At 33.5% G+C, this 16,116-nt stretch overlaps 1 long non-coding RNA gene and 1 pseudogene across 11 annotated transcripts in view; one reads left to right on the top strand and one right to left on the bottom strand.

The window, feature by feature from the left end:
• LOC141411000 (uncharacterized) overlaps nucleotides 1-16,116 on the top strand; it is a 483,550-nt gene that overhangs the window by 272,945 nt on the left and 194,489 nt on the right. For 5 of the 11 annotated variants that reach the window (XR_012435848.1, XR_012435841.1, XR_012435845.1 and 2 more), the window contains one exon: nucleotides 11,926-11,998. The exons of 4 other annotated variants lie outside the window; for them this stretch is intronic. This is a non-coding gene — a long non-coding RNA (uncharacterized lncRNA). Of the gene's footprint in view, nucleotides 1-11,925; nucleotides 11,999-14,253; nucleotides 14,323-16,116 lie in introns of all 11 variants that reach the window. 2 more of the 11 variants (XR_012435843.1, XR_012435853.1) reach the window with 1 other exon arrangement.
• LOC141410999 (nuclear factor 1 A-type pseudogene) lies at nucleotides 11,081-12,201 on the bottom strand (annotated as a pseudogene).

Raw genomic sequence — 16,116 nt, 5'->3', positions numbered from 1 at the left:
AGAGAAGGAAATCTAAGGAAGGCAAAGCTGCTTTAATTTATAGCAGATGAGGTCATAATTGCACAAATATAAAGTTTAAAAGAAATCCTCAAAGGATCAAACTTTTTAAAGTAAATTAACTGTATTAAAGAGCAAATCTCAAGAAATTTATAACAGCTGTTCAAGGCAGCTCATGCTTTCAATCCTGGCTACTCCAGAGGCTGAAATCAGGAGAATCAAGGTTCAAGGCCAGCTTGGGCAAAAAGACAGAGAAACTCTATGTCAACCAATTAAAAGCCTGGAAAGTGACTTATGCTGGCCATCCCAGCTACTCTGGAAGAATAAATAGGATGATTACAGTGCAGATCAGGTAAGCATAAATGTGAGACAATATTCAAAAAATAATGAAAGCAAAAAGACTGGCGATTTGGTTCAAGTAGAAGAGAAAACAGCCCTATTCTTTCATTACACAGGCCTTAAGTTCAAACCCCAGTATCACAAAAAGAGAAAGAAAAGAAAGAAAAAAAGAAACATATGAAACCAAAAGATCATAATTCTAACATAATAAAATTCAGTATCTGTAATTCAGCAATAGCTTATTGAACATGAAGAAAAAGAGGAAAATACAGAACATAATTAAAAGAAATAGAAGATATGATAGAATTAGTTTAAAAGCATACTAAATAGTTATCATAATTGTAATCAATATGTTTAAGAAAGAAGAAAGATTAAATTGTGTTAATTGGAGACATGGAAGCTATTGTAAAACTCAGTGAACCTCTGGAGAACCAAATCATGCCTGAAACTTACAAAATTACAATGTCTACAAGTGATGGGCAGGAAAATTAAACATTACAAAAGAAAACATCATTAACTTTGAAAAGTTAACAATATAAAGTATCCAAAACATAGAAAGAAGAGACTTTTAAAGAAGAAATAGCAAATAGGCTGAGAAACAGTTTAATGTTTGTTAATTATGGTTTAATTAAAGTTCTGAAGAGGAGATGGGAAAACATAGAATGGTTAAAATGTTTTCAGATTTCTTGGAAACTAAAATGATAGGTCCAAGAAACTGGAAATGTTTCTAGAACAAGATACAAGAAGAAATAAACAAAATATAAGGAGAAAATATGAAAGATAGATAGAGGGTAAGCTCTATGCTCTTAACTCTACGCGCACAGAAAGAAAAATAAGGGTGATAACAGGCTTCTACTCAGACAAGGCAAATCAGAGGACATTAGAACAATTTAAATAACAGAGAGAAAAAAATTCAACCCAGAATTCCAAGCTACCAACAGTATCTTTCAAACACAAAAGGAAATAAAGAATTTTTAAGGCATATACAAGTTGAAATAATTTATCACTCTAGTCTAATACACAAAGTGTTAATAGGATCCAGGCAGAATTAAAATTAGAAGAAATGAAATTCTGCATTTACATACAGCAATGAGGAGCAGAATAATGATAAATAAACAGATAAAAATATAGTGAATAAGCAAATAAATATAAAATGTTATTCAGATTTCTAAATCTCTCTTTAAAATTACTTTACCTCCTAAAGCAAAATAATAACATCATATCATGGGGCCTAAGACAATTACAAGTAACTTACTAAAGCCAATAGCACAAAGTCAGGGAGAGAAACTGGGACACAGTGTTAACAAGATAGTCTCATACTATAACCAAGGTAATATAAATTCACTTGCAAGTACACTGCCAAAAGCTAAATATACATGATAAACTATAAAGAAAACAATGAGAAAAAGTATAAAAAACAGTAACATACCTTAACAGAGAAGATAAAATCATTTTAAAATGCCAGAAAAGGCACAAAAAGAATGTAGTAAAAACAAAACAAAACAAAAAAAACAGATGTAACCAAATTACATGATGAAGATCAACTACATTAACAACACTAATATTAATGGTCTTAAATGCGTTAGTTATGTAATATGACTGTCAAAATTGATATAACAGCAAGAAGCAATTTGGTGTTTCACATAGGAAACTAACATAAAGATGCAAATAAGTTAAAAAGAAATGGATGAAACAGATATAACATGTTAATAGTAATCAAAATATAGTGAAATGGCTAAAATAATAAGGGAGAAATGATTTCAGAGGAAAATATTATTACCAGAGATAAAGAACAACATAATACAATGATAAATGGACCAAATTATCCAGAGGACAGCACATTCTTAAGTGTTTCATACTTAATAAAGGAATTTCACACTAGCTAAAGAGCTAGGCTTGGTGGAGTAACCTATCTGGGCACTTGGAAGGTTGAGACAAGAGGATCTCTACTGAGAAAGACTTTGTTTCAAGAACATTAGCAACAATAAAAAAATATAGAAAAGTATATACAATTACATTGTTAAACAGAAAAACCCACAATTAATGTAAGATATTTCAACATCACTTTCATAGTAATTGAATAAGCTAGATAGAAAAAGAAGTATGATCCAAAGGAACTGAACAATTCCTAATGAATTTTGTATTATTAGTTTTTTAATATAACTGCATCTACTGATTTTATTTTGAAGTGTACATAAACAATTTAGCTATATAGAATATATATATTAGACATAATAGAATCCTTCATAGATTTTAAAAGATTCAAATATCACTTAATGTGACACTGAGTATAATAAATAGTTGAAATCAATAATAGGAATATTTTGGAACATTCCCAAGAATTTGTAAATTCAAAAACACAAGTCTAGGTTAACGAGTAAATCAAGTAGGAAATTAGAAAGAGAAAATGAATGGAAAGCATAAAAAAATGTGATATCAGCTAGAGAACTACCAATGAGAAAATTTGATATTCATAAATGTCTGCATTAGAATTTGGGACAGGTTGTGAATTAGTAATCTCACTTAGCATAATATTTTCATGATTTCATTTGTATCATCATGTATACATCATTCTTTATTCTTAACTCTCAATTTTATTCTATTGATCTAGAGGTTTATCTAAATGGCTTAATAGTAAGTTTTGGAATCCAGAAGTAAGTCCTCCCATGTTTTTCTTTCTTATATTTTCTTTTTCAGAATTGTTGGGTTGATGTGGTTGATCTGGGTCCCTGCAATTCTGTATACATATTAGAATTGACTTTACACTAACTTTCCATTAGGATAAATGAGGTCATTTTGATTTTAATAGATACCACAATAAGTCAATAGATCATGCTTGGGGATACTGGCATCTTAAAAATATCAAATTTTCAAGCCCATGGACATAAGACATGTTTCCACTTACTTAGGTTTTCTCAATTAGCTCAAGATGCCATAGCAAAGTTTCATAGACTTGGTGACTTGAACAATGCATATTCATTTCCTCACAGTTCTGGAGGATTTTGGAGAATAGAACTGAGATGAGGATGTCTGCAAGGTCAGGCTCTGGTGAGAGCACTCTTCTTGCCTTGCTGATGATTCTGTTTTCTTTGAATCCATGTACTAAAAAGATGAGAGAGAGAGAGAGAGGGAGAGAGAGAGAGAGAGAGAGAGAATCTGATCTTTCTTCTTAGAGATGACCCAATCATGAGTGCCTACCTATGTCCTAGTTATACCCCAAATGCCCCATCTCCAACTACAAAAACTGAGAGTTAAGACTTCACTATGAGTTTGGGGGAATATAATGCAGACTATGGGATAGGACTTTGATTTATTTCTACATTGTTTTGAACTTTCAATGCAAAAATCTTTTAATAATATGACAAATTATTTTTAAGTAGTTTTACAATGTTATTAATGGAATCATTTTCTTAATTTTCTTTCATGTTTTCATTGCTAATATATAGATACAACTGATCTTTTTGCATGTTGAACTTATATCCTACAAGTTTTCTGAACACATTTATTAGTTTTAAGACTTTTTAACAATTTTCTACAAGTAGTTAGGTCATCTATAATTAGAATTTTAATTGTTCCTCTCCAATTTTTGTGCAATGTATATTTTTTTCACACCTATATTTTCTCCTAAGAATTTCTAATAGAATCTTGGGTAGAAGGGGCAATTGCAAGCATTCTTATCCTTTCTTTCTTTCTTTCTTTCTTTAATTAATTATTTTTCTTTTTTTCTCTTTTCTCCTTTTATTTTATCATTTTTACCTTTACTTACATGCATGTAAACTGTGCCACCTTCCCCCTTGGGCAACCCTACCCCCATTACTCATTCCTGAGTTTAGGAGGAATGGGTTCAGTTTTTCCTCATTAAGTGTGATGTTGGCTATAGTTTTATTATATATAGCCTTTATAATATAGAGGCATTCCTTTTATTCCTAGTTTTCTTAGAGTATTTATCATGAAGTGCTGTGTCCTGGAATTCCTAGCCAGAGCAATAAGGCAAGAAGAAGAAATAAAAGGAATAAAAATAGGTAAAGAGATAGTCAAAACATCCCTATTTGCACATGACATAATTCTATACATCAAAGACCCTAAATTCCACCAAAAAACTTCTAGACACCATAAATAGCTTCAACAATGTAGCAGGATACAAAATCAATTTACAAAATCCATAGCTTTTTTATACACCAACAATGAACAAATTAGGAAAGAATATAGGAAAATAATTCCAATTACAATAGCTTCTAAAAGAATAAAATATCTAGGAGTAAACTTAAGGAAGGAAGTAAATGACCTCTACAAGGAAAACTACAAAATACTGAAAAAAGAGATCCAGGAAGACTATGGATGATGGAATAATCTCCCATGCTCATGGATTGGTAGAATCAACATATTAAAAATGGCTATACTACCAAAAGCAATCTACATGTTCAACTCAATTCCCATCAATATCCCAATGACATTCATCACAGAGGTGGAAAAATCTACCCAAATGTTCATTTGGAAACACAAAAGACCCCAAATATCCAAGTCAATACTGAGCAAAAAGACCAATGCTGGAGGTATCACAATACCTGACTTCAAACTGTAGTACAAAGCAATAGCAATAGAAACAGCATGGTACTGGCACAAAAACAGATATGAAGACCAGTGGTACAGAACAGAGGACCTGGATATGAATCCACACAGCTATTTCCCCCTTATTATTTGACAAAGGCATCAAAACATACAACAGAGAAAAGACAGCCTCTTCAACAAATGTTTCTGGGAAAAGTGGTTATCCACCTGCAGAAAACTAAAACTAGATTCATATCTGTCACCATATACTAGTATCAACTCAAAGTAGATTAAGGGTCTTAATATCAGACCCCAAACTCTGAAGTTAGTACAGGAAAGAGCAGGGAGTACTCTGGAAATAATAGGTTTAGGCAAAGAATTCCTCAGTAGAACTCCAACAGCCCAACAACTAAGAGAAAGGATGGACTAATGGGACTACATGAAATTAAAAGGCTTCTTCACAACAAAAGAAATGGTCTCCAAACTGAAGAGACCACAACAGAGTGGGAGAAAATATTCACAGGCTATACATCAGACAAAAGACTGATAACCAGAATATAGAGGGAACTCAAAACACTAAACCTGCACAATTAATGAAGATGTGCACAACTGAACTAAACAGAACTTTTTCAAAGGAAGAAATCCAAATGGCCAAAAAACACATGAAAAAATGCTCACCATCCCTGGCCATAAAGGAAATACAAATCAAAACCACACTAAGATTCGATCTCACCCCTGTTAACAGAACGGCTATCATCAAGAACACCACCTACAACAAATGCTGGAGAGGATGCCAGGGAAAAAGGAACCCTCATACACAGCAGGTGGTTATGTAAGCTACTACAACCACTATGGAAAACAATATGGAGACTTCCCAAAAACTAAACATTGATCTGTCATATGATCCAACTTTGTCATTTGCTAGTAAATGGATGGAACTAGAGAACATCATCTTAAGTGAAGTTAGCCAGGCTCAGAAGGCCAAAAATCGCATGCTTTCCCTCATATGTGGTTTATAAACCCAAAACAAATGCAGTAATATTATTGGACATGGGTCACACACTAAGATGTGAACTCGCACAGGAGAAATAGGGAAAGGAAAGGAAACCTAAAACTTGAATGTGGTTGATGTGCTCACTGTAGAGGAGTGGATATAGTAATCTTAATCTTGCAGAGCTCACTATGGGAAGGACCAGGAAGTAGTGAAGAAGTCTGTCAGAGAGAAACCAATGTGGGTTGTAATACACACGTACATGGAAGCAACGCTAGGAATCTCTCTGCATAGCTATCTTTATTTCAAAATAGCAAAACACTATGTCTTTCTTATTATCTCCTATGCTTTCTCTTCAACAAAATCAGAGAATAAGGGGGCAGCTCATGTTCTGCCCAGAGCGGGGCAGGGGGGTAAGGGGTGGGGAGACGAGTATGGGGGTGTAGCATAAACAATGTATACACATGTAAGTAAATGTAAAAACAAATAAGGCTTTAATAAAGAGCATTATTTGCAACAAGTAGCATTATGACAGTGAATATGAAGTTTTAGAGCAAATTGATAATTCAGCTGGAAAAATACAGGTAATCAATTTGGATTCAAGAAGAGGTAGAAAATCTGAAAATATCAACAGTACCCACAAATATAAAAGAAAATCACCTTGTGAAATATCATGTCTTTGTATAGAATTGTATGTAATTTGCTGTGGAATAATTGCCATGCCATTGCTATTACAAAGACCATAAAAAAATTGTAGGAAGCTTAAGGTAAGTAATAATATAACATTAATAAATTACCACAAAAAACCCAGAATTCTAGCAATTTATAATTTCAGTTGAAAAAAATCTAAGTAAAATATTAGGATCAAGATAATAATAATATTTTGAAATTAAAATACCAATGACCAAATATAATAAATTCAAGAATGGAATAATGGTTGTCTTTAGCAAATAAATCAAGTACATACATTATTAGAGTCAAAATCAACAGAAAAAAACATAATTGCAGGTATTACAATATATTCTGGATACATTTTATATTTTATTAAATCATTTAAAAATCAAAATAAAATGGACATAGAAAGTACCAATTAAATGTATCTGTTTAAAATAAAAAGGATAGGAACTAGAGAAAAGGTTAGATCAAAAAGAATTAATTTAGAAGGTAACACACATGCACAGGAAATTAATGTGAGTCAACTCCCTGTATAGCTATCCTTATCTCAACTAGCAACCCCCCAAAAAAAAATAATAAAATAAGAAGGAAATTGTTAAGTAGTATAGTAAGGTATAATAACTTATTATATAATACGATATTTTGAAATTGTTGCAGATTTCGATAGTACAATTCCAGTGTACTTTTATCATTATGTCTTAAATTAAAGCAATAAGAAGACAAAATAATGAGTACTAAAATAAAATGAGATTTTTGAAGAATGATTTATAATTGTGTAATCAGAAAAGTCAAGATTTTACCACAAACCTTTTTAAGAGATAAAATGCTAATTAAACAGCAAGCAAACAAAAATTTAGCTTTTCATTATTACAACTTACAAAAGTAAGTTATAAATGCAAATGGAAAAGTACACTATTTATCATAAACAAACAACTGTCAGCATGTGTAAGTAAATTCAAAATAAAAGTAGGTTACCTACATAAATCACACTGAAATTTTACTGAAGCTTATAAATTTTAATCTGGAACATATGTATAATTCTTTATAGTAGAAAACCTTAGTATCAGCACATTTCAGCTTTCACCAATAAATTTATGCATTCAATATATTGCCAATTATAATTTCTTATAGTAAAAGGTCACTGGGGTAAAAATAATCATTTAAGAACTGTTGCAGGGCAAGTTGGCCCATATTTGTAATCCCAACACCCAGGAGGCAATAGCAGGAGCATTGCCGGTTGGAAGCAAGACTGGGCTACCTAGCCAGGTCTCATCTCAAGAAATCAAAGAGGAGCCAGACTCAGTGGTTGAGTAGATGGAGATCAGGAGGATCATAGTTTGAGACGAGCCTGCATAACAAGTTGGACTAGTCACATGTCTCTGTCACCTCAGCTAACATGGGAAGCAAAAATATATGGATTGCAGTCCAGACTGTCTTGGGCATAAAAGCAACACCGTATCTGAAAAATACTGAAAGCAAAATGAACTGGGGTGTGTCTCAAGTGGTTAAGTGTCTGTGTAGCAAGCACAAGGCCCCGAGTTCAAACTCCAGTACCACAAAAGAAAAAAGAAGTCAACTGTGACAGAGTGTTTGCCTTACTTGCATATGGCCTTGGCTTCCTAGCTGAACATGCACATAAAAATTCAGTGTTTTTTTTAACATATGCTAATTTTACAAAGAGGTTTTATTGTAATATTTCCATACATGCAGATAATATACTGTGATCAAATTCACATTCTCTATTACTTTTTCTATTCACCCCCTTAAGAACAATTTTTGATGGATTTCATTAATTGTCTTTACATTTTAAGACAAGAAAAGACTAAGGAGAAGAGACTGGAGTAGCACATATTTAAGTACATAGTAACCTGTAATGATGGCAGGACACACCACTAGACTGGTGCAAAAGAACAAAATTCAGAAATAGAGGAGTATTTGTTAACAATATATGCAATTATATGTGCAAGTAAATGTATTTACTTCTAGTAGAATAAATTATATGCATAAAGTGAAATATCCTTAGTATAATTCAAACAAGCAAACGAATCAATGAAAAAAAGCAGAAAAATGCCAATTGACAAGAAGAGTAAACAGAATCTTCCATAACCCACAACTTGGATTATTAGGGAGCCATGAGGTTTAAGTTATTTTCCAGGTGAAGTGACTTCCTGAGACCACCATACTAACTAAGTATGCTCACATTCAACCCAAAATGCAGTTGGGCTGGTATGGGAAAAGATAGTATTTGAGGTGGAAAATTCTGAAAATAATCTTAACATCAATGGGTCAGCCTCTTGCCCCCTAGAAATTTGAAACAAGGGGCTTGAAGACTATATGACCAGTGACCACAGTCATTCAAAGGCCCCATTTATGGAAGAAAGAGGAATAGCTGGAAATGGGAGATTTCCTGCAGAGAACTAGACGTGAAGAGGGAAAAAGCAGCAACAGAAATGATAGCACTGATGCACAGAAGGAAGAATGCATGAGCTAAGAATCATTCCTGCATCTCTCCAATGCACCTTGAAAAGAAGGCTGCTTTCTGTACCAAGAAAAGAAAAGCACAAAATAAAGTAAGAAAGGAAGCAAGATCCTGCAAATTAATATGAAAACACAATAAACAGTCACAGAAAAAATCAAACTAATAGAAATTCACAAAGGCTGAATCTTGTATAATTTTATAACAACAAAATCAGTAATTTATTATAATTTGTCACTGACATAAAAAATTAAAACAAAATCTATGAGGCCTTTGTGTGTGTGTGTGTGTGTGTGTGTGTGAGAGAGAGAGAGAGAGAGAGAGAGGGAGAGAGAGAGAGAGAGGAGAGAGACACAGAGAGAGAGACAGAGAGAGAGAGACAGAAAGAGAGGCAGAAAGACAGAAAGAGAGATAGCTAGAATGAAAAGAGAGCTTGAAATAGATGCGAAAACCAAGGATTGAAGGATTGCAGAAAACAACCAAAGGACCACTGCATAGATATCTGAGAATTGCAAAAGGGAAAAACAAGTGAACTTTTCTTGGAAAAGATTTACTTATCATTTTCTTTAAATTATGAGCAACCTTAGCATTACTAGTAGTTGGACTTCAGTTTAAGAAAAATAATTATAAATTTTTAGCATAAAGGAGAAAATTGAATAAGGATTGATAATAAATAAAGTTAAAGTATTATTAAATGAAGCAGCTAATTAAATGAATTATCGAAAAAATGCTCACATACTTAGAAGATGCGAGCAATCTACTTTGGGGTAAAATATTAAGATTCCTGTAACTAAATTTCTAGTGATTCATCAAGTAAAAGAAGTAGATAATAAAATGTGAAAAATATTATTATTATTTCATAAGAATGAATATTATATTATACATTTTTAACCTCAAAATACTACAAATTACTTTTATAAATGTTGGAAAAATAGCATATAAATTGAAAATAAAGCTATTGATGTACTCTTAAGTTGCAAAAACTTAGGAAACTGAAAGTAAAATAATCATGCATAATGTATAAAATAAAAGTATTTGAGTACCAAAAAAGTTAACCATAGATAAGATAAACCAACAGTTCATTTCAAAAACATGAAGAATTTTGAAAACTCATAAGAATGCAATGATTCCAATAAAAATAGGAAAGCTTATAAATTGGTAGTCCACAAAAACAAAAGGAAAATTACATAGCAAAAATATCATATAAGAAAATTGCTCAGTGCTATGTACAAAGAAAAATAAAAATTAAAACTGTACAAATATACTATCTTAACCTACTCTATTGACAGTTTTCTGAAGATTTATAGCAAAATTGCTTTTAAATATATGAGGGGAAACTTATTTATGAATTCTTGGTAGAACTGTATATTGGAACCATTTTTTTGAAAAAAGAACATACCAGTATCTATTTTTTTTTAACCATGAAACTGCATTTTTCTTTAATGAAATGAGGGTGGATAATGGACAATCAGTCCGGGAACATAATTGTGTGGGATTTCTTCAATAAGAAGGAAAAAGTGTTTATATCTTCACCTGATGAGGATTTAGCCATTTGGTTATTTAATGACTCTAAAGGATATAGGTACTCAGATGCTAAAATTTATGCTTATTCAAATCTTAACATGGAGATGAGAATAGGAATCACTCTGAATAAAAGAGCCACCAACCCTTACTGCCCTCAAACACACCCCAAAAACTCCTATGTAAGGGCCTGGGGAACAGCCTCATGGTGGCGAAGCTTCCCGCACATCAACATGATTTGCATAAGATGCCTGGGTACAGCACTCAAGTACAAATGTACTCAACCTATATATTTGATTCTGATTTCCACTAAAGCAGGTAAATTGGCTAGGACTGATTAGCCTTCTACAATGGGTTCCAAGAAGTTTTACATCTTTTAATTTTTTAATAGCACCTAAACTTTTCACTGGCACTCTGCGGATGGAGGTCATGCTAAAGATGCGGTTCTTAATGCCGGTAGTCAGCGTTTTCGTTCTCATTCAGGACTGGCTTTATTTCTTAGCCACTTTAGGCAAACTGACGTGAATCTGGCTCTACTTCATGTCATCCGCTGGACTGACTGCCACTTCCAGGGGAGTGTCCTTGGCCTGTGTAAAATGGCTCTTCACCAGGACTGTCCATCTCATCCTCCACAGACTTGAGGCGCTTCGTGGAGCTTGTCGAGGACGTGCTGGGTAAAGACCTCCTCATTGCTCCTGGACTCATGATGCAATATGAAGAACTTTCCAAATTTGAGAGGGAAAAATTAGGGCCAGTTCCTGCAGCTATTGGTGTCTGTGACACTCTTACTAGCTCAGTCACACTGAAAACACCTGATGTGACAAAACTGTCCTGGAAGCCCAAATGTCCGTTTTCTGGCTAGTCCTTAATGTCAGAGTCACTTGGCTGGCTGGGACTTTCAGACTGACTTGAATCTGCTGCATGCACAAAGTATGCCAAATATAAATCGAGTTCCTTCACAGAAACCCCTATGTGATGGGGCTGGACATAGAGCCCTGGATTAGAGCATTGTGGGGACTTTTACAAGGCTCTCGCCATCAGTGCTTTCCAGTGGAATACCTTTGAACAAGATCACCATAACAAGGTCCAACCTCCAGACTTTGTCTGCCTGGTGGAGGCAGTCAATTCTGCGCATCTTGCCTTTCCAGTCTGGATTAGAAAGAACACAGCACGGAGGTTTTTACCCTGTCACTGTAAGAACAAAATTATCTCGGTACTCAGGTCGGATATCTTTCCGTAACTTTGCCAGAAGTCGAGATGCCCACTTCTGCTTGACCTCTGGTTTCTCACTTAGCAACTCATCCTTCACGGCTCTCTCTTGTTCTTTTGACATACGCTTTTGATGTTTTTTGAAGTATTTTCCTTTTCGGGCCTGCAGGTTGAACCATGTGTAGGCGAAGGCTCGGACGTGAGGCAGAAGTGCTTCGATGAATGGATGAAATTCATTCTAGGTGAGACAGAGTGGAGAATACATAACTGCCAGGCGGTGGGGTGTGCGTGTGCGTCTGGGTGTGCGGTTTGGAGGTGTGCATGAGTGTGGGTGGGAGAGGAGAAAGAGGGAGAGAGGAAAAGAAAGAGAGAGAGAGAGGAGAGAGAAGGGGGGAGAAAAAAGAAATCAAGCCTGCTTCTTGCGTTCACATTTCCAACTCGGCTCAACTGCCTACCAGTATCTATTAAAAGTAAATTTTACCAGGAATAACTACTAGATTAGAATATTTTACAAAGATATTTGTTGAAGTAAGTTAACTGGAAATAACCTAAATGGCAAAAATCATGACCTAGAGGTATGCCTACAAATATTATTCAGCAGTGTACAATTCTGTTTTATAAAATAGAAAAATGAGAATGGGAAAAACATACACGTGTATATTTGTACAAGATTTACAAAATGAAAAAAGAAAGAAAGCAAGTAGACGTAATAAACTATTAACACTGCTTAGCATACCTTAAGGTTGAGGGAGAGGAAGGGAGGAGGTGAAGAAAGAATTAGAATATTGGTACTTCATTTATAAATGTCTGTATTATTTGAAGTTTTACAAATATGTATTCACTTTCTAATTAAAAAATAGCAAAGTAAAAAAACAAAGCATACAACAATAGCAACAAAAGAAACTGCTGTTGAATGAATTATATCCAGTCAGGCACAAATTATTATTTTCTAATATGCAGAAGTTTGGCTGCAGGCAGATTGCAAATAGAAAGGATTTATGAATCTTTTCATGTAAAATTAATGATGTAGTATAGTCTGTGGTTTTTACTTTTAAAGAAGGTATTACAATGTGATACTTTATTGTTATGCCATTTTAATTGCTACATCTCTGTGTGCTTTATTCTGAATATTTCGTTTTGAGTTTTTGACCCTAGGCAATTTCATTATAGAGTTACTTTTCATAGATTAGAAAAATGTTACAAATCAAAAGGATAAATTATAAACAAAATGAATTACAACTTTCACTCTTAAATTTTGTCATATTTTTTTCTTTATCTTGGTGGAACAAAGTGAACATTCAGTGAGTTAATGTAAAATGAATAAATGCATGAACAAAATTATAGTTTCTCTTAGAAATTAGGACAACATTGCTTCCATTAGTAAATTAGACAAATCGGGAAGCAAATTATCTCCTAGATGTGGTAGCTCAGTCCTGTAATCCCAGATGCTTAAGATGAAAATTAGGAGGATTACAGTCCAAAACCATGAAAAAGCAGGAGACCCTATGTGGAAAAAAAATGATGGAAACAAGAAGGCCTGAGAGCATGACTCAAGTGATAGAGCACTTGCTTAGCAAGCGGGAGGCCCTGAGTTCAAACCCCAATACTAAAAAAAGAAAAAAAAAACCTAGAAGCAAAAATTAAATAATCTCTTTAAGCATAAAATATACGGTAAATCTAGACCTAAAAAATACTTCATGATTGTATCTTACAGTAACTTAAATATGATTTTAGCAGTCCTCAAACCCCACAAAATAAACATTACACTAGCCTTCTAGGAAAAATATTTACATGGAAACCTCTTATCCCAGGTCTTCTTATTCTAATTATCCAGTCCTTTAAGATCTACCTGACAAGTTAGTCTCTTGTGGAAAGTTTTTCCTGTCCTCTGATTTTGTAAACTATCCATGGGTTACTTCTCCTTGTGGATGAATTAAGACTCAGGATTTATACATCCAATTTTGAAATCATGTTTTGCCATGAAATCTTCTTGACTATCAGACTACAAAGCCTTAAGGGTGATGATCATGTCATTAATCTTGGTAAATGCAAGATTTAGCATAGTTGTCAGCTCTGATCACATGTTGGATAAATGTTGGTAGAATGTAATTAATTGATAAAGGTGGGATTGGATACTGCTGATTTATTAAAGGTAGTGAGGAATTTGAATAGGATATCTTAAGGCTAATCTAAATGTGATAACCCTTTTCTCCTATGGAAAAATAAACCTGCAACCCTGTCTTGGTATGCTCTTTCCTGAGTCATAAAAACATTTGCTCATTCTTACTCTTCTCTCCTCAATTATCTTTTCATCACCTTTCCATCTCTGTATATATGTCATGTGTGTATCAGGAGAAAAAGTCATCAAAGTAGAACTCTCAAATGTATTCACTTCTAATCATGTTCCTTGCTTTCATCTTTACATTGGATGATATGTCCTTGTTCCCACCATGGCCATTTAGCTTAGGATCTCATCCCTATTTCTTTCTCTTCCCAGGTTTCTAATTCAAATGATGATCCTCTGTTATACACCACTGTTACCCCCAGCACTTTTACTGCATTATGAGTACGTTATTTCCTTTCCTTGCTTTAACCCATTCCTAAAAATGTAATATTTTAAAAGATATGAATGTATTAGTCTACCTTTCTAGAGATCAAAAATTCCAAATCATTTTCACTGCATTAAATCAAATGAAATGGCCTGATGCTCATCAAAATAGAGCAAGCTTCAATATCATCATATTAAACTAGCTGATGCTATATTCTCTAATTTACTCCATTTTACTGTGTTCCAATTCAAATACAAATTAGAAATGGCTCTCTACAATTTCTCAAGCTTTCTTACTCTGTTCTCTTAATTCACAATAACTAAGATTATTGCCCCTTCATTTCATTCACCCACCTTATATTAAAGGCAAAAATAACTTCCACAGACAATGATGATTTCCCTGTTCTTACTAGACATCTCACGCCTTGGCCTTAAATTCTCCTCTCCTTGATTTCTACAAAGCTAACTTCTCATAATTGTGGTTTCAGTTAGAATGCAACATTTAAGGTAACATGGCCTTCTTCCACTATTTAACCTAGATAGAAATCCCTTTAACTCTTCCAATCTTCAATTTTTATTTGTGTATGCATATCACTCACTAAAATTCCTTTGTTTATTTATTTGTTTACTTATCATCTCCTGTCTCCTCCCCTAAAAGCATGGAAGATCTATGAAAGAAGCCACATGTATTTTTTCTACTGTTTCATCCCAAGTGTAGAACTGTGCCTGCTTGAGTCAAATATCTGAATGAGTGAATGACTTACCTTCTGTTGCCACTTGAAGATAGCTAATAACTAAACCATAATAAAAGTATTTCTATTTTTGTCTAATAGATCTATCAAAATTGGAATTGTGGTAACTGATAAATATGGATTTAAATTAGAGTGATGTTGCATTTTCTTATAACTAAAACTAATGAAATAATTTATTATTGGTTACATAAATTACTTGATTCCAGGGAAGAGTTGATATATAATTTAAAGGACACTTAAATGATTAAAAGAAGTAGTACAGTCAAAAGTTAATGATTTTTATGTATATAGTGACTGTGACTGTATGTGACTACATTTATATATGTATATGTAAGCCTGTAATACTTATATGTAAGTATGTACATGCACATAATATCATAGTATTTAAAAATAAGATTTTTTATGAATATCACCTAATATAGTTATTTCACAATGATTTTCTGAGTTAAACTTAATATTAATTTAACTCGTGAATTTACTCAATTTCTTGTATGTGCCTCAATTTGCTGTTATAATAGTACCCATTAAGGACTAAGATTATCGCTATTTGACACAAACTAAAATGAAATCTTTGGAAACAATGAAGCCTTCTCAAGGACTTCCTCAGTAGAATTCAAGTGTCTCGGCAATTAAGAGAAAAGATTGGCAAATGGAACTAAATGAAATTAAATAGCATCTGCACAACAAAAAATATGCTCTCTAAATTGAAGAGGCCATCCACATAATGGGAGAAAAATCTTTGCTGTCTATACATCAGACAAAGGACTAATGACCAGAATACATAGGGAACTCAAAAAACTACACTCCCAAAAAATCAATAAACTAATAAAGAAATGGCAACTGAAGTGAACTGAACTTTTTCAAAGGAAGAGGTACAAATGGCTAAAGAAAACACATGAAAAAATGCTCACCATCTTTGTTGTTTAAGGGTTTGAATGTGTGCAGATGAATCAATGTTACTCTCTACTTTCTTGGCTTTTCTTCTCCTGTGGTTTGGTATTGCCTGTCCTTTCATGGTTTTATACACAATCAAACCCTTAAACAACAAAGACAACTACAT

This window comes from Castor canadensis, chromosome 9 (assembly GCF_047511655.1).
Source record: "Castor canadensis chromosome 9, mCasCan1.hap1v2, whole genome shotgun sequence".
In the NCBI taxonomy this organism is placed as follows: Eukaryota; Metazoa; Chordata; class Mammalia; order Rodentia; family Castoridae; genus Castor; species Castor canadensis.
Note: the sequence above shows the minus strand (reverse complement) of the source record. Positions and strands in the feature narration are given on the sequence as shown.